Source organism: Zootoca vivipara, chromosome 14, assembly GCF_965207765.1.
Source record: "Zootoca vivipara chromosome 14, rZooViv2.hap1.1, whole genome shotgun sequence".
Taxonomy (NCBI): domain Eukaryota; kingdom Metazoa; phylum Chordata; class Lepidosauria; order Squamata; family Lacertidae; genus Zootoca; species Zootoca vivipara.
Window position 1 is genome coordinate 4,014,696 of NC_142597.1, and position 19,071 is coordinate 4,033,766.

The following is a 19,071-nucleotide window of genomic DNA, read 5'->3' on the forward strand; positions in this document are numbered from 1 at the left end:
TCCTCCTGCTGCGAGATAGGTTAGGCTAAGAGATGACGACTGGCGAGGTCACCCAGTGACCTACGCGGCCGGGAGGGGATTCGAACGCCGATCTCCCAGTCCAACACTCCAGTCGTTGCGCCCCGCGGGCTCTCCTGGCGCAGGGCATCATGGGAGTCTGGCTCGGCGTGAGAGTCCTGGCGCAGGGGGTGATGGGACTTTGGCTTTGCCTCCGCTGCTTTAACCCGTGGGATCCCGCCTTGGCGGTTCAGTAACCGAGGAGGAGCAACGCTTTCTCTGGTATGCCTGGGCTGTACGTGGGAATCGGCGCCGGCGCAGGACTCCCTTCGAATGCATTCGCCGCAGCCTCACATTCCCTTCCGTACAGGAATAGGAAGGAATCGAGGTGCAAATTTAATTGGGGAAATTTACCTTTTTTCCAGGAAGGAGGAAAAAAAAGAACGAGGGGACACCCGGATTTGAACCGGGGACCTCTTGATCTGCAGTCAAATGCTCTACCACTGAGCTATATCCCCTGTGTTGTGGTTGCTGAAGAAATAGTACAACTAGTGACATCTAGTTCTTCCATCATTTCACCGCCAGCCTCTTCCAGTAATAAACTGATTGGCTGTTGTCGTGGTATTCCCTGGCTAACTATAATTATGTTTAATTTTGTATTCTGTATACTGTAGTAGGTAAGTGCTTTGCTTTCTTCTGTGTGGTGAGGCTAGAACATTTGACTGCATAACCATCTAAGGAACCCTCCCTCCCCAAGGATAATTACTTAACTCCACTGCTGATCACACCATAAATAACCCGGTGTTTTCTTTAAAATACAGTGCTGTAGTGGTGTTGCAGCATGGGCTGTGAGGAGAGCTTAGACCCCATTCAAAAACAAGTGCCCCCTCATTTTTAGCTGAGAGGTATCATGATGAGAGCAAAGAACTCATTCTTCCTTTGATTTGATTTTGTATTCCGTGTGATACGTTGGATTATTTTTGTTTATCTGTGCATATAGCTCAGTAATCAAACACATAACTAATGATGGGAAAAGTTCCCTAGTTCAAATCCTGGCATCTCATAGGGAAGGAGCTCCATAGTAGAGTATTCACAGAGAGCTACTGTTGGGGAAGGTGGACCAGCGGTCTGACGCCCTGTGCAACTTCACATGCCTGCAAATCTCTTCCTCAACGTAGTGCCCTCCAAGAGTTTTTGGATTCCTGCATTGCACAGGGTTGAACTAGATAGCCCATGCGGTCCCTTCCAACTCTACAATTCTATGATTCTGTGGAATCCTATCATTTCTGAACTCCCGTCGGCCTTTGCCTAGCTTGAAGGCACCAGGCTGGGGAAGACCATAAGGAGAGTTTGTCGTACAAGTCTGCTTTAAAAATGTAAAGGTAAATCTCACATTTAAGTCCAGTCGCGACCGACTCTAGGGTTGCAGCGCTCATCTCGCCTTAAAGGCTGAGGAAGCTGTCGTTGGTTCACTTCCACAGACGGTTTTCCAGGTCATGTGGTCAGCATGACTAAGCCGCTTCTGACAAAGCCAGAGCAGCACACAGAAAAGCCGCTTTACCTTCCCGCCGGAGCGGTACCTATTTATCTACTTGCACTACGTGCTTTTCGAACTGCTAGGTTGGCAGGAGCTGGGACTGAACGACGGGAGCTCACCTCCTCGTGAGGCCTCGGACCGCCGATCTTCCGATCGGCAAGCCCAAGCGGCATCCAATGCTGCAGGATGGTTTGCATCAGTCTAATAAACTGAGCAATAGAATTAGCCCTGCTCTTGACATTCCATGTGTAGACAATGGAACCCTCCAGACTGGTCTTTTATTGCAAGTGATTCTGCTTTGTGTGCCTTGTGGGACATCTTCGGGAAAAGAAAAGGCTAAGGAGTAAACCATACACAAATTTGGACTGGAGTCCCTAAGACGATTGGATGGTGCCTTGTACTCCTCCCTCCAGCAACTCCTGCAGCCAAGCTGCTGCCTTTGGACCACACCAGCGAGGCCAAGAGGGGAGTCTTGTTGTCTGGGTAGCCCAGGAACTCCATACACACTGCCCAGACTTGCACCCTGGGTGCAACAAAAGTGAAGCACACAGCTGGACATTTATGATATGAAAAGTTATGGGATTTCAGCAGGAAGTTACAGGGTGTGCACTTATTGGAAATGAGGCAGCATGATCACCCAAAAACCTTACTGACACAAATAGCATTGAAAAGAGGCTCATGTGGTATGACTGCCCTGAATGTGAAATAAAAGGGATACAGTGTCTGATATAACGTGGATGGGCTACAGATTCCCCCCATCTCACATAACCAGAGTTTGCAATTGCATGAAATCTAAGGGTTGTAGCCAGTGCAAGTCCTACTAAGAGTAGACCTATTGAATTCAATGGACGTGAGTATCTTAAGTCCACTGATTTCAGTGTGTCTGCTCTGAGTAGGACTAGTGTTGAATACAATCCCTTGAGTGAAAGAGGAAAGAATGAGTGCTCTGATGGAGCACTTCTGGTGGTCCCTGATGTTTGGCAGCCTTTACAAGGGAATGGATGTTGATTGTAGCAAGCCCTGCCCTGTAGAACTCCCTGCTACTAGAACAGTGATGGCGAACCTATGACACGTGTGTCAGACGTGACACGCAGAGCCCTCACTGCTGGCACGCGCCCCATCGGCCCATTCGTTGTTGTTGTCCCCCCCATTTGTTCTCCCGCTCCTCCTACAGCTTGTCTCCGCTACAGGTTGTCTCCAATTTATTTCTGTTCTCTCCCCCCCCCCAAAAAAGCAAAGCAACTTTTGCACCCCCCAAAAAACCTCCAAAGGTTAGCAACTCCCCCCCAAAAGCTCAACAACTCTGGGCACTTTGTGATAAATAAGGGGGTTTTGGTTTGGTTTGGTTAAATAATTAGGTTTTGGTTTATTAAATACAGTTATATACCGTATTACAATTATACATTTTTGTTATTTAAACTATAAACATCGCGAAATTATGGTTTTTTTCTCGACACACCACCCGAATTATGCTCAGTTTTTTGGCGCATTTTGACACACCAAGCTCAAAAGGTTGCCCATCACTGCACTAGAATAATCTCTGTCCACTTTCAAATGTCTGCTGACAATTTTGTATATTGTACTCGGCCTTGCGTGGTCAATAAATATTTAAATATAAATAGATAAACATTAGATTCCACCTAAACATTAGGAAGAACTTCCTGACAGTAAGAACTGTTCCGTTACGCACACAATTAGTAGCTATGTAAACATGCGTAACTGGCTGTTGTAACAGAATGTACAAAATCTTATTCAAAACTTTGTTCAAAAATTTATCAGATTAACAAGATCAACATAAGTCAACATAAATGGCACACCCACATGTTCAAATTATCAACGAGGATTCAGTCCAAAATAAACGAAGTGTTCATGGGGTATCCATGTAGAAGAAAGTCAATTCAAAAGTACTTTCGAAGTAGAAATATTTGAATTCCACAAGAAGAGGTGTACATCAGGTGTAGAGGTGGCAACAGTATATCCAATTGGCAAACAGGTGTGACAACCAATGTGCATAAACAAGGTTCCCGGGTTATCTCCCTTGTTTCGCCCCGGTTGGCTTCCTCGGTAGCTAAATATCATAAAGGAATATCATCAAAAAAATATAGAATCAATTTTAACAGCCCCAAAAGGTAAGAAATGATCCTCTAAATGTGAGTACATACCTTGCAAAGATAGAATCTTAACTCAAAGCTCTAGGTGTAATGCCAAATGATGCTCCTATTGCTAGAAAGGGCACTAGCCCAATATAAAGATCTAACTGCAGATAAACAGGTGTGATCAGTCAAAGGAAACAGTTATGGACTCTTAAAGAGACAACCGATGGAAAATACAAGACTCAATAGGACAAAAGCAGAAACAATATGTATAGATGAAACACTACTCAATACAGCATTGCAAAACATACAGAGTGATTACAAAAAACAGCTTTCTGGCATTTCTTACCTTTTGGGGCTGTTAAAATTGATTCTATATATTTTTGTATGATATTTTTGATGATATTCCTTGGCAGGGGGTTGGACTGGATGGCCTTTGTGGTCTCTTCAACTCTATGATTCTATGATTCTAAGACCCCTAGATCTTTTCACATGGGTAAATGCTGGAACCCCTGGAGCCTCTTGTCACTTGGATATTGAGGTGCGCACAGCCATATACAGTATTAAAATTATGTCAGTGTTTTATGTTATTACTTATGTATTTTTTAAAAGTATTTTAAAAAAACCAAACCAAAACAATGCTATTTCATGCTGAGCAACAGGAAGTGGTGTTTGTTGGCATTACTTGACCTAGGTGAGAGATTTGCTAAAGTGCTGCCGAGGGGGTCGAAGTACCAGGGTGTCATGTTTAGGGACACGACAGAAAAAACAGAGGGAGGTCATAGTGTCAACCCCTTGGTGGAAATCAGCTGAATACACACAGGTCCTAAGCAGTCATTCACAAGAGGAAGAACCAAATAGCTTGAATGACAGGATCATACCTAGAAGGGCACTTGCACTGTGGGAACTGTCAAGAGTAGAATGTTTTTAACATATGTCTTAAAAGATGTTTAAAAGCAGAAGAATGCTTTACTGTGGCACCTTCTCACCAGATTGTCCCCATCTGTATGTGGATTTCTTATGCATGAATGTTAATACCAATTTAAAAACACTACAGCCCTTTCAGCATCTCTGCTGAATGAACACCAGCCATAGGAACATAGGGCTGAGTCAAATCATTACTCCCTGCAGCTCAGTATCTTCTCCAATGACTGACAATAGCTCTCCATGGTTTCAGACGGGAGCCTCTGTTGGTGCCCCTGGAGCTTTGCCTGGGAAGGAAAGTAGATGGATAGAGAGGTTCACTTTCAAGCTCTGGAATGCCATAGCAATTCCAACTGTCCACTTGTAATAATGATCAGCTCCAATGCAACAAAGCTAACCTCATGTTAAAGTTTCACAATTTGCATCTGACTATTGCAGTTTCCTCATCCCCATGCTGCCTGGTTTTCGTGGGTGGTCCTATTCTCAGCAGTCCCACAAGGTCTCTTCTGTCAGCCAGAGGCTCGTGTTTCATTTCAGCCCCAGAGATACATTTTGATGAATCAACCTGTACTACAAGGCTGCAAAACAGATACAGGTATAGGCACAAGTTGGTGTGTCTCTTTTCTTTCTGCTAGTCGTTCCTTGTACTGTGGGGTGTCACTATATGAGCTTGAAACTTTAAAATTGGGGGGGGGGGGTTTTCTCAGAACCAAACATTAAACCAGGAAGGTAAAGCAAGGTGTGGGAAAGGGGTGATTAAAAGGGGTGTGGTCAGAAGTAGGATTTCCAAATGATGAGAAAAACAACAGCCTAAACGGCTAGTGTGCCTTTTACAGCCAAAATAGGGTGTGGCCATCAGAGCAGAGAGGGGGGTGCCAAGATTTTGGGGTTGTGGACACATCTACAAACCAAAGCAATTGTCATGCCCCCCCCCACAAGCACTGCTGGACTGCGACCCCATCACCCTTGATAAGTGGCTAAGTTAGCTGGGGATCATAGAATCATAGAGTTGGAAGAGACCACAAGGGCCATCCAGTCCAACCCCCTGCCAAGCAGGAAACACCATCAAAGCATTCTTGACATATGGCTGTCCAGCCACTGCTTAAAGACCTCCAAAGAAGGGAATCCACCACACTCCTTGGCAGCAAATTCCACTGTCGAACAGCTCTTACTGTCAGGAAGTTCTTCCTAATGTTCAGGTGGACTCTTCTTTCTTGTAGTTTGAATCCATTGCTCCATGTCCACTTCTCTGGAGCAGCAGAAAACAACCTTTCTCTCTCCTCTATATGGGATCCTTTTATATATTTGAACATGGCTATCATATCACCCCTTAACCTTCTCTTCTCCAGGCTAAACATACCCAGCTCCCTAAGCTGTTCCTCATAAGGCATCGTTTCCAGGCCTTTGACCATTTTTGTTGCCCTCCTCTGGACACGGGATGATGCTGAGGATATTCTAGAGCTGGTAAAAGGTTCAGAAAAGGGAAACCCAAATGATCCAGTGGCTAGAGCAGCTGTCCCAATGAAGAAAGCTTACAACATTTGGGGGTTGTTAGTCTTGGGAAAAGGCGAGCAAGAGGAGATATGATAGAGGTGTATAAAATGATTAATAGTGTGGAGAAAGTCGATACAAAAAAGTTTGCCTCCTTCTCTCATAACCCTAGAACTCGGGGGGATCTAATGAAGCTGAATGTTGGAACAATCAGGACACCCAAGAGAAAGCCGTTCTTCACACAGCAGCACATCATTAAACTGTGGAACTCACAGGAAGCAGAGATTGCCACCAAAAGTCCATGGAGGCTTACGGCTTTCCCATACTTTCTCTGCTCCCACTGCTTTCCCCTGGGAAAACCACTCTCTAGCACTCAATTGGAGCAAATGGCAATTTGGGTTTTCTCCAGATTGATGTTTGCTCTGATTTAGTGCTAAAGAGGGGAAAGGGGGAAACCACTTGGATCTGTACTTTCTAAGCACGGGACAAGAAGAAGTGCAGATGAGCCCATAATTCCCAACATCCCTGACCACTGGTCCTGTTAGCTAGGGGTCATGGGAGTTGTAGGCCAAAATATCTGGAGGGCCGCAGTTTGGGGATGCCTGCTCTTATCTGTAGCTACTCCATTGCACCAACTCTCAAAACAGAAAGTCACAGTGATTCATTTCTACCACTGTGGGGCAGTGGAACTCTTAGCATAGCTGTGTCTAATGCAGTTGCTAGTGCCGAGTCATGCTCCTTGCATCTAGGGGTGCCATGTCACAGTGGGTGCGGGATAGGGGCAGCTCAGACCCCATGTTTCAGATGGCCCTTCGAGAGCAGCTATATTTCTGGGTTTATAGGCAAAACAAATACCGTATTGTTACAGTAAAATGGGCTATATATTGGACAAAACAGCTGGTGTTCATGTGACCTTTCTTGTTCTGCGTTAATAGCAATACTGCAGCTATTGTGGGGTGTAAAGAGTACAATGCTGGGTTGCATACAACCAAGGAAATAGACCCATTTAAATTAACAAATGTTTGTCATGTTGAAAAACTTCAATGGGTCTACTGTGAGTAGGATTAGCATCGGATACAATCCACTCTTTAGACGTTTTTTGTCAGCTTAACTGGGCCAGTGTACCCTTCAAACTTGGGCTCCCAACATCGCATCCATGGCGCTAACAGACACCCGCTTTATTACCTGCCAAGGCCTCCTGCCCCTCCCAATCCTTATTTTTAAAAATTGAGGCTTTGGTTGTTTGGTGGGGAGGTTGCCTGTTTTCATGTGGGTTATGGGTGTTACCTGCTTTTTTGTGTTATTTTGTTTTTGTTTTATTTGGGATGTGTACGTGACTTACCTTTTTTCAGAGGGGGCATATCTGAGCATCACCAATTTTTCTTCTGTGATATTGGTATTTTGTAGTTCCCATAGGAGATTTCCAAATGTGCCCCCAGCTCACAAAATGTGGGAGACCCCTGTAGAAAGGGGCAAAAATGGCCCCTAATACTGCATGGCCTGTCCTACAGCAACTAGGACTTTTACTGCCACACCCACCTTTCCAACCAACCAGTTCCTGACAAAGAGGCACTATGGGAGTTCAAGGGCAAATTCCAGCCAAGCAAAGACACTCGAGAGGGAGTGGAGCAAGGCCAGTGAGGGGGTGGCTTAAGAATGGTTGGAGGAAGAGTCCCAAGGGCCAGATAGAGTGGCCTGGGGGGCCACATTCACCCCCAGTCCTGGGGTTCCCCACCACTGATATAGGTCACACCCAAGCCATACATTTACAGCACTCTTATACCAGTTTTAAAAGTCATGGTTCCCTGCACAGTTTCCCAGGAACTGAAGTTTGCCCCAGCCTATAGTTCTCAGGACAATTGACAAACTACAATTCCCAGGATCCACATTCCCCAATATAGGTTGTTCTGTACCATTATCTAAGGGACACTTCTATTTATAGTTATTGTACATTAAAAACTAAAAACAAAGTTTATAAAAAGGTCATGAATCAATGAGTAATAGCCACAAATAGCTCTCCAGGAATCTAGTTGCTTACTAAGCCTTGCAGTTCCCAACTCAATAAAGTCTCTTGTGACACAACTGGTCAGCACATCCAGCTATTCACTGGGCCAGACAAGACACACCATTATATATTACAAGGTTTTATTATTTCTAATGGAAGCTTCTATGTGGGTGCTATAAATAGTAAAATTATCATTATGGAATGGCCCGTCTCTATTTTCATGGGAGAAATGTTGGAGGGCATGAAAGTGGGTCATGGATTACCTCTCTGATACCATCATGAGCATGAATCTGGAGTTGCCCACTAGTTCACTCTCATGGGCACTTTCCATCCAAGGAATGCACACAGCAGAGAGTTAACTCTTTGCTGTCAATTATAACACTTGCAGTCACTTCTACAGCTCTGGAGACCTCCACAGACCAATCTAGCGGCTAGGCAGCTATTCCCAGTTCTGTGCTCTATGGAGCAGTTGCAGCAACTGGGAACACTCCCCCTCCACCAGCTGATGCACCTTCTCCTGAAGGGCTGTGTGCACGTAGCCAGAGACTAAGCCTGCGTGGAAACTGCTTCTGCTCTGCCTGCTTCAATTCTCTCCTGGTGCAGGAGAGGGTGAGGAAGCACCCAGCCCTTCACTTGCCTGGCTTGCCTCTTCCTCCAGCTCTGAAGCACCCCCTGCCTCTGATTCTTGCCTCCTGGCTGGTATAGGTCCCCAGAGACCACTGCCCCCCTCTCCTGAGTAGACTCCAGCCCCCCTTCCCTCAGTGCACACTCGTCAGCATCCTGCCAGCCCCTGACATTTGCTCATGGAAATACCGGTAGTAGTTTGCCCTGGGAAAGGCCAGCAGGATTTTGGGTGAGATAAAATGAAACACTTCCACTAGCGCAAGCACTTTGGGTTGTGCCACAGAGCTTCCTCTTCCTCCCCTCTTCCATGTGCTCCCTGAATATGCTCCAGGTTTTGCCACAAGCCCCTGGAGCAGATTCAGGGGACACATGGAAGGAGGAGAGGGAGGGGAAGTTCAACTGAGCAGCCCAAAGTGCTTGTGCTAGTGCAGGGGTGGCCAACTCCCAAGAGACTGCAATCTACTCTCAGAGTTAAAAACTGGCAGTGATCTACCCCTTTTTTGGGTTCAGGTCAAAGTTGTTCAGCTTTTTTTTTAGGAAGGAAAGCCCTGTTTTTTTTGGGGGGGGGTTTCAGGTCAAAGTTGTTGAGCTTTTTTTTCTTTTTACGAAGGAGGAAGACCTGTTGAGCTTCTTGGGGGGCAGCCGGTTCACAATCTACCTGTTGGATGTGCCTGTGCTAGTGTAACTGTTGAGTTGGTGAATACTCTGTGCCACTAGACACTGGGCTTGCACCCATTTCTGACACATTAGTCCCACAACATCTGGAGGGGCACAGGCTCCTTATCCTTGAGCTTCTGTGTTTTTGACATGATTATATATAGATGGAAATGTTACTATTTCTAATGGCTTTTTATTGCTGTGAGATGCTTTGAGCGCAACCTGGTTGCTTGGAAAAAGTGGCACACAAACCAAAAGCAATATTAAATCAAATCAATAGCAACCTTACATCAACATTGGCAGTGGGAACAAATCTTCCACCATACCACACAGTAACAGGACAGCTTAGGCATAGGCAACATAGCAAGCCATTTTGTTACATGCTCTGTCCCTCACATACCTTGTGACTGTGTCTCCCTGCCACCGAGTGTTTGCCTAATGATTGGGCCGGCCCGGAAGGCAAAGGTGGCAATGCAGATTTTGCTCACAGTAGGACCTGCAGGGTTTGGTGCAAGTGTGAGAGAGGTGTACCAGGCTTCTAAGCAACTCCTGGCGCTTATTGGTAACTGAAGGAGCTCTTATTACCTTCTGTGTGTGAAAACGGGAGGCTTCATTCTGTCCTTTCTATTCCAGAGGTAAATTCTGGTTTTTCACAAAAGCCTGCCTGAACCATTCTGGACATCTGCAGATGTTCTAAAAATCTTAAGTGTGCAGAGCCTCCCACCGATACTGTCCAATGAGAACTCGGATCCACAGTATACATTTAAAACATATTTAGCATCAATTCAAAGCATTCTCCCAAAGAATCCTGAAAACTGTAGTTTCTGCTTCACAGAGCTACCATTTCCAGTGTGCTTAGCAAACTAAGGGCATGGAGCGCTGACTGACAGTTGTGGCAGGGGGAATGGAAATTAGTGTCGGTGGGTAGGTGGAATGGAGTATCCTGAAAAAGGTCATGGCAGGCTGGCTGAACAGCAGCATTCCACAAGGCAACATATTGTTTGATAATCCCCAAAAGTAAACGCCCCCCCCCCCTTTTGCATCTCTTCCGTGTTGGAAATTATGGTGCATCTTAAAAATGCCTTTTTGGATATGAAGCTCCTCTAAGACAAGAAGCTGGCAGACGAGAAAGACATTGTTGCATTCAGGATGGGTGAGCTCCTATCTGTTCAAAACACATCTGCAGCTGCTCCCTTCTCCTCCCAAGTATCTAGTTACAACACGGAATGACTGGCATTAGCAGATACAAATTTTATGTTGAAGACAAGCAGCTGGTTGTTATATTCCTGCATTTAATACAAAGTTCAGGTTAACTGCTGGGTAGTAATAATAACACTTCCCTCCTATTAACACAGGCTTCCTCAACCTCGGCCCTTCAGATGTTTTTGACCTACAACTCCCATGATCCCTAGCTAGCAGGACCAGTGGTCGGAATTGTAGTCTCAAAACATCTGGAGAGCCGAGGTTGAGGAAGCCTGTATTAACATCTGCTTGTTTATGAACCAGTATTTTAATTTAAACAGGATTGCTTAACTCTCCCAAAATACCATCAGCTGCCATGTTCAATATCTCCAGGCATTAGTAGGCAATCACATTTAGCTTCCTGTCATGAAGCTTCACCTGTTGGTTTCTGTCTACAAATCAGAGTCCTGTAAAAGGGCCAGAAATGGCCACTACTGCAGGGTTGGGCACTACAGCCTTCCCAATACTGTTGGACTCCAACTCCCATCAGTCCCAGCCAGCATGGCCAATGGTGAGGGATGCTGGGACTGGGAGTTCTAGGCCAGCAACATCTGGAGAGCTCTAGGTGGTGGTTGCAGAAGGGTGTCCAGATGCAAAAGGAGACAGGAGACAGGAGAGGCGTAGGAGAGGAGATTTCAGCAGGTCTAACCTGTCCTGCAAGCTGCACCTGCTGAAATGCCTTCTTCTGCACAACTACTGAAGGCCTAAGAGCCCTGGTCTCTTTTGCATCATTTGCATCTTTTGCGACTCTTAGAAATGGGTACAGAGTTCAAATCACTGTGACCAGTTGTATCTCCTTTGATATGCAAGGCACCTACACTATATTACAGGAATGGGGGATCTGTGGCCTACCAGATGTCATTGGCCTTCAACTTCCATCAACCCCGGCCAGCTTGGACAATGGTCAGGGTGATGGGAGTTGTCTTGCTTGTGGTCTAACCCATAATGGACATTAGGCTGGTTAATGTGAGAATGGCATGCTGGATGAGGCTGGCCACTGGCCTGATCCAGCAGGCTCTTCTTACATGCAGGAGGGTGGTCTTTTTTGCATCTCCCACCCTGCCGGGAGGGTGTGCATATGCATTACACACTGCAGAGGCCATGTGCGATTAATCTGGGCATTGTCACTTGCTCTGCATGCCTTTCTGCTTTCTCCATGCCTACACCGCAGCTTCACCTGTGTTACCTGAGGCCCTCCAAACCAGAAAGACAAGTTGCTGAAGAGACTGGGTCAAGGAAGAAACACAAAAGGTGGTATAATTACTCTGCTAAGTGGAGCCGCTCCCTGTCACAGGAAAGCTCTGCACTAGGGAAAGCGAACTGAATCGGGGTTTATGTCCTCTTTGAACTTCAGGGACAAAACCTACAGGAAGCGAATGAAATGAGCAAGCAGATGTGAGCCAGCCAGCAAATCCTACGTACTAACACTCCCAAGCATAGCTGCCAAGTTTTCCCTTTTCTCGCAAGGAAGCCTATTCAGCATAAGGGATAACTTGGCAGCTATGCTCCCAAGACCGTAGGACAGGCAAGAAGTTGGTTGGGCAGCTTGTTGTGGTCAGGAAACTGCCAATCCAGAGACAAAAGCTGGAAGTGTTTCCCGAATATTGATAGAGCCAGACTGCCAAATGACTTCCACAGTCCAGATGCTTGAGAAACATCTCCTTAGAACTTGCCAATTCCCATATGAATGGGCCCCAAAGGTGGGTGCTGAAAGACTAGGCCCTTTTAGTGGGAATGTTGAGGCTGGGCAGCCAAATGCAAAGGAGGACAGGACTACACCTGCTCAAATACAAGTTTTAGTACTTGTAGGCCAGCAATATCTGGAGGGCCATAGGTGGTGGCTGCCAGGGGTGCCAACTTCAGGGGGTCCTGGGCACACACAGCCACTGGTGGAGGAAGGGGCGCGCGCTGGGTGCATTCCGCCCTGGGTGTCATCCCTGAGGTGGGTGACATCACTGCCCCACCCCCATGGGACGCTCACAGCTTACCGTGGGTGCCGCCCCCCTGGGACGCTTGCCCCACCCCCTGGGACACTCGCCCTGCCCCTGTGGGCGGCTAACCCCACCCCCAGGTGCACAGCATGTGTACTGCTCTGGGTGCCAGAGCAGCTAGCGCCGCCTCTGCCCACAGCAATTTTTCTGTGGGTGGCCGGCCCCTATCCCCAGCTGCAGCGGAGACACAGGTACCAGTTTAGTTGCTGCCGCGAGGCGCGAGGTGCCAGAGCGCTCACAAGCCTCACGCCACCATGTTGCTGTTGCAGTGTTGTGATATGATGTTATGTTACGACATCACATTGCGGCATCATGACTTCAAGGCGTGAGGTGAGTGCGCTGGGCATTCCAAGTGTGGGGCTCAAGTCAGTGCCACTGGTAGTTGCAGTTGGTTGTCCAGATGCAAAAGAGGACAGGATTTCTGAACTTTGAATAGAGGCATAGGAGAAGAGATTTCAGAAGGTCGAACAAGCTGCACCTGCTGAAATGCCTCCTTCTTCACAACTACAGAAGGCCTAAGAGCCCTGGTCTCTTTTGCATCATTTGCATGTTTTGCGACTCTTAGAAATGGGTACAGAGTTCAAATCACTGTGACCAGTTGTATCCCCTTTGATATTCATGACACCTCACTATATTACAGGGATGGGGAATCTGTGGCCTACCAGATGTCATTGGACTTCATCTTCCCTCAACCCCGGCCAGCATGGCCAATGGTCAAAGGTCACTTGGCAACCCTAACACTGTTCAGACATCAGCAGGCTTATAATGGGGATAACTGAAATCTCCTGTGAATGCCTATATCTCAATTTGCTAAATGCAGAGCTACAGGGACAGACGATCGTAGTTTAAAAACTGACAACCCGACTGCCATACAATGTTCACTGCAGATAAGGTTGCCAAGGGACCTTTAGACCTACTGCCAGAATATCGCAGCCCCATCAAGTAAAACAGATCTCTTATATCCAGACTAGGATAACCTCCATGTCATACCTTTAAAGCGTGTGGCTGCCCCCAAAGAATCCTGGTAATTGTGGGTTGCAGAGAGACGGCTTGCACTGCAGTCTGCCCCAAGCCACACATGCACATACATGGCTGATTGTGTCCTACTGCACATGTTCCTTTGAGGAAAAACACATCTGGGAAGGAAGAAACAGTTTGCAAGGGGAGGGGAGAGTTGCCGCAAGAAGCAGTGAGTGGAGAAAAGGTCAAATGGCCCCCCTTCCCCTGTGCTTAGAAGAGAGTGATCATAGGTCAGTGATAGACTGCATGCTTTTTATGCAGAAGGTTCCATTATCATGTCTCATATTTTTAAGGGAGCCTCCAGGTAGTATTTTGCAGGAAGGACTAAAAAACATGCCATAATTTAAAGTGGATTAAAGTCATAGGAGCCAACTCCTAGGGGCCAAGGTCCCTTTGGTCGCCCAATAAAATATTAGAGCCCCCCCCCCCCCAGTTAATAGGCATTGCAATTCAAATGGTGTGTGTGTGCCCATTTCTGTCTCGCACAGATCCACTTCCTTTGTTTCCCTTATTGGTCCATTACCTCACCAAGAAGCTAGCTTGGCTATTCCAATAATTAGAAGGGGGCTCAGGTATTCAGCCTACCCCCCCCCACTCATAACAATACACTACAAATCCACACTATTTTAAAGAGAGAGAAAGAGTATTTGTGGTTTGTAAATGGATGAAGAAATGCATTGTAAAATATGGGATGAACAAATGATGAACGGAAAGACATGTAAACACTCTGCAAGCAAATCAGGATAAATTTAGGATGAATGTTCATGGTCACATAACTTCCCCATAAACAAATCAGAAGGAATGCTCAATGAAGACAGCCTGACCCCTGTGAAAGCTTTGTGCAAGCAGATCAGGGTGAATGCTGAATAAATAGGTCATCTGAAGGTACCCATAATTTGCAACAGAATAGTGGGGGTTGCCTGGGCATCATCTGGTGTGCCATCATTAGCTCCCTCTGGAAGATCTAGCAGGGCTGGTGAGCTCAAGGAACAGTCTGAAAAGTTCTGGAATCTGGGGGAACAATCTTCAGTCTACAGTCATACCTCGGTTTAAGTATGCTTCGGTTTGAGTACTTTCAGTTTAATTACTCTGTGGACCCGTCTGGAACGGATTAATCCACTTTCCATTACTTTTAATGGGAAAGTTTGCTTCAGGTTAAGTACGCTTTAGGTTAAGTACAGACTTCTGGAACCAATTGTGTACTTAAACCGAGGTACCACTGTACTGCTCTGCAGCTGAAACAGCTGGCTAGAAATAATAATAATAATAATAATAATAATAATAATAATAATAATAATAATAATCTATTATTTATACCCCGCCCATCTGGCTGGGTTTCCCCAGCCACTCTGGGCGGCTTGCAACAGAAAAATAAAACAAAACAATCTATTAAACATTAAAAGCCTCCCTAAACAGGGCTGCCTTCAGATGTCTTCTAAAAATCTGGTAGCTGTTTTTCTCTTTGACATCTGATGGGAGGGCGTTCCACAGGGCGGGCGCCGCCACCGAGGAGGCAACTTGGCTTCCCGCAACGAGGGAACTGCCAGAAGGCCCTCGGCACTGGACCTCAGTGTCCGGGCAGAATGATGGGGGTGGAGACGCTCCTTCAGGTATACTGGACTGAGGCCATTTAGGGCTTTAAAGGTGAGCACCAACACTTTGAACTGTGTTCGGAAACGTACTGGGAGCCAATGGAGATCTTTCAAGACTGGTGTTATGTGGTCTCGGTGGCTGCTCCCAGTCACCAGTCTAGCTGCCGCATTCTGGATTAGTTGTAATTTCCGGGTCACCTTCAAAGGTAGCCCCACGTAGAGTGCATTGCAGTAGTCCAAGCGGGAGATAACTAGAGTATGCACCACTCTGGTGAGACAGTCTGCAGGCAGGTAGGGTCTCAGCCTGCGTACCAGATGGAGCTGATAGACAGTTGCCCTGGACACAGAATTGACCTGTGCCTCCATGGACAGCTGTGAATCCAAAACGACTCCCAGGTTGCGCACCTCGTCCTTCAGAGGCACAGTTATCCCATTCAGGACCAGGGAGTCCTCCACACCTGCCCGCCTCCTGTCCCCCACAAACCGTACTTCTGTCTTGTCAGGATTCAACCTCAATCTGTTAGCTGCCATCCATCCTCCAACCGCCTCCAGGCACTCACACAGGACCTTCACTGCCTTCACTGGTTCTGATTTGAAAGAGAGGTAGAGCTGGGTATCATCCGCATACTGATGGACACCCAGCCCAAACCCCCTGATGATCCCTCCCAGCGGCTGCATGTAGATGTTAAAAAGCATGGGGGAGAGGACAGAACCCTGAGGGAACCCTACAAGTAAGAGCCCAGGGGTTTGAACACTCATCTCCCACCACCACTTTCTGAACACGGCCCAGGAGGACTGTTCAGTTGGTGGGTTGTGAGCCACCTCTGTTTTTTTTCTTTCTTTGCTTTATAATTTAAAGAGAGGAAGGAAGGAAGGAAGGAAGGAAGGAAGGAAGGAAGGAAGGAAGGAAGGAAGGAAGGAAGGAAATACACCCCTATGGAAGGAGAAATGAATAGCTTGGCAAGAGAGCTAAAGGTGGTCTGAAAGAAGGATCACACTTTGTAGTTGTATTCACTCATCTGAGGTGCTTCCACAAAGTAGCACAGGAGAACAGGATGCTAGACTAGATGGGCCATTGGCCTGATCCAGCAGCCTCTTCTTATGTCCTTATGAATTAGATCGATCAGTGTTTCCTAGGTTCCCATGAGATGATGTGCCATCACTTGATTCGTGGGGAAGGGTGTGCTGTGCCTGGCCTCCCACATATGCTGCATCTAGGGAGGGTCCTTTTTAGCGAAGATAAGAGATCCTGCTGGATCTGCTAGATAACCAGGGCTAGTCTCACTTCTCAGAAAAGTTTCCTCCCACTTTAAACCGGCCACACCTTCTTTATCGGACGGTATGCACATAGCCCAAGTTGGGAAGTGGCAATACACACCTCCTACCCTTAGAAAGTAGCTTAAGATAAGCTTGGCTCAGTCTTCCTAATCAGTTGAAAAGTAACAAACTGTACTTTTTGGAGACTGGTGGATGTGTGCCAGCTTGCTAGGACAAGGAGGCTGAAGAAGGTCAGAGTGGAAGAGGCTTATCCACCTAGTTAAGCGAGACTAACTCTACTCTGTTTTCTCTTTTCTTCACTTCTCTGTTTGTTTTTTGTATTCTTTTCTCGGTCACTTTTTTGTTTTCTTCACTTCTCACTTCCCTCTGTGGCCCCCTAGCCTCATCCTGTGGCCCTCCATTTACATGATTTTCACCTGTGGCCCCCTTGGAATATCTTGGGGGGGGGAGGCAGGGGGCCATATGGCCCCTGGTTGAGAAACGCTGGTTTAGACTATGTCTGGTCTTTATTGAGCATTTGTTCTGATTTGTTTGTGGAGATGTTATACAGCGATGAGCATTCATCCTGAACTCATGGAGTGTTTACATGCCTTCCTGTTAGTCATTAACAGTTTTCAATGCATTCCCCCACCACTTTCCAAGTGATGAAAATTCTGCGTATTGATTTTGTTTAAGTGGATTTATTGTCCTAGGATCCTGACAAAATCCACTTCAAATGTGCAAACCTAAAGTTGTGGCATGTGAGTGAATCCTACCTGCAAATTAGTGACAGTCCAGAGGCATCTGTCATCCCCCAAAACTTGAGGGCCACAGGTTCCCTAATCTCAAAGCCCAGGTTGCAAGAAGTATACTGGAAAAGAAGTATCCAGTAGGTGCTTGTGAGCATTTGTGCAGTGATACTTCCACAGGGCAATTGCTATATTAATGAAAGCACTCTCTGGGAGAAATTATTACGTTCCCAATCACAAAATATTGGCCTAGGTCCAGTTCTACTTTTAGATAATTGCAAGCAACTACTTGACCAGGAAATATGCACATTTGGCACCAGACAGGCCCATTGTGTTTGGGGGAGGCTTGAGGAGCATCATGATGTACAAGCACATCTGCAAGGACAACCACATCAGTGGCACACAGGCAGTGGACATAAATATGATGTACAACAAGGAGGGGGGTCTACATCTCTCATCATCCCTGGCCATGCTAGTTGGGGCTGATAGACATAGGGAGTCCAACAGCATGTTGAGGGCCACACATTCCCTATCCCTGATGTACACGATGGATCTAAAAGCCTGGTTCTAGACCAACACATTTATTGTGGCATGAACAATTGTGGGCTTAGAGACCACTGCATCATACACTTGGGACTGTTGTCATCAGCTGGGAGGCACATGGGTGCAGAGGGAAGAAACATATACAGTTGGGACAAATGGCAATGAAATGCAGGAAGCACAGTCTTGTGACAATTCAGTGAGAGCTTAAGTGTATGCGATAAAATCATGGTGTCCTTTCTAAACAACATTGGACTCATCCACACTTCCTTTTGTGCTGTGCTCTCCAGGCACAGGTCCAGGATTTCTTTTGCTTAAGTAGACCAAACTGGATGACTTTGATGGAAGCTCCCTGAAATATTTCTTAGTACCCCGTTTGTTCTTCCACCATTCAGGCACAGTGATATCAAGACCCTATAAGGCATGGAATACTAAGATATCTGAGTTGATTTTATTTCTTTCCATTTAACATCTTGCTTTAATGCCTTCACCTTGCATCTTAAATTTATTACTGACATTTTTGGGGGGGATGTGTTTTAAAATTATATTTATATTTAGATAACCTCTTCATTTTATTGTTTTTACTTTATTTATTTCACCAGAGATCCACAAAAATACATTATGAAAATCTGTATTCCTGTATATACTACACACCACAACTTATAACAGTATACACCTATAAAACTCGTAGAATCATAGAATTGTGGAGTGGATCCACATGTTAGTAAAAACCTTTGGAATGGGTCTTTGGTTTTCTGGAGAATTTGTAAACAAAATGAAGCTCCATCATTCTCCTGTTTTGTTCCTTTTGCCAGTGTTTATTTGTGAGTTAATTTTTCTGTCAGGGCGATATGCCATATTCTCTTGCACCGAGCATTACATTCGCACCTTCCAAAATGCTATAACCATAGGAGCAGCTACTAAGAGAAATCCAATTAGTAGCATATCCACCAAATCATTTAAAACAGATTGGGTAACGCAACATGCGGATGTGTTTCCCTCATTGCCACGGCGGATACCCTTGTAGTAAAGCGGGTAACGCACCCCAAACCCCACACGGAGTCTCAGTGTGCCCATGCATGCGCTCACGAAGTAGCCCCATGAAGTCATCACAAGGCGCTGTTCTTAGCAACCCTCCCATGCCATGCGTTGCAAGCCCGCAGACTGCATGCATGCGTGCCTTAACTCATTCCCCGTTCCGTAGAAGATGAACGGTTTATTTTATATTGGCAAGTCTTCTTAAGCCGTCTTCCTTCGAGCCAGCCACAGCCCGTCAACTTTACTGTGCCTGCTTGCATTCTGAGCGTAGCATAATACCAATAATAATAATAACAACAACAACAACATTGTAC

At 46.2% G+C, this 19,071-nt stretch overlaps 1 non-coding gene across 1 annotated transcript; it reads right to left on the reverse strand.

Moving 5' to 3' along the window:
- Positions 1–443: 443 nt before the first annotated feature.
- TRNAC-GCA (transfer RNA cysteine (anticodon GCA)) lies at positions 444–515 on the reverse strand. Its single transcript has one exon. It is a non-coding gene; the product is annotated as a tRNA-Cys (tRNA).
- Between the last annotated feature and the right edge of the window lie 18,556 nt (positions 516–19,071).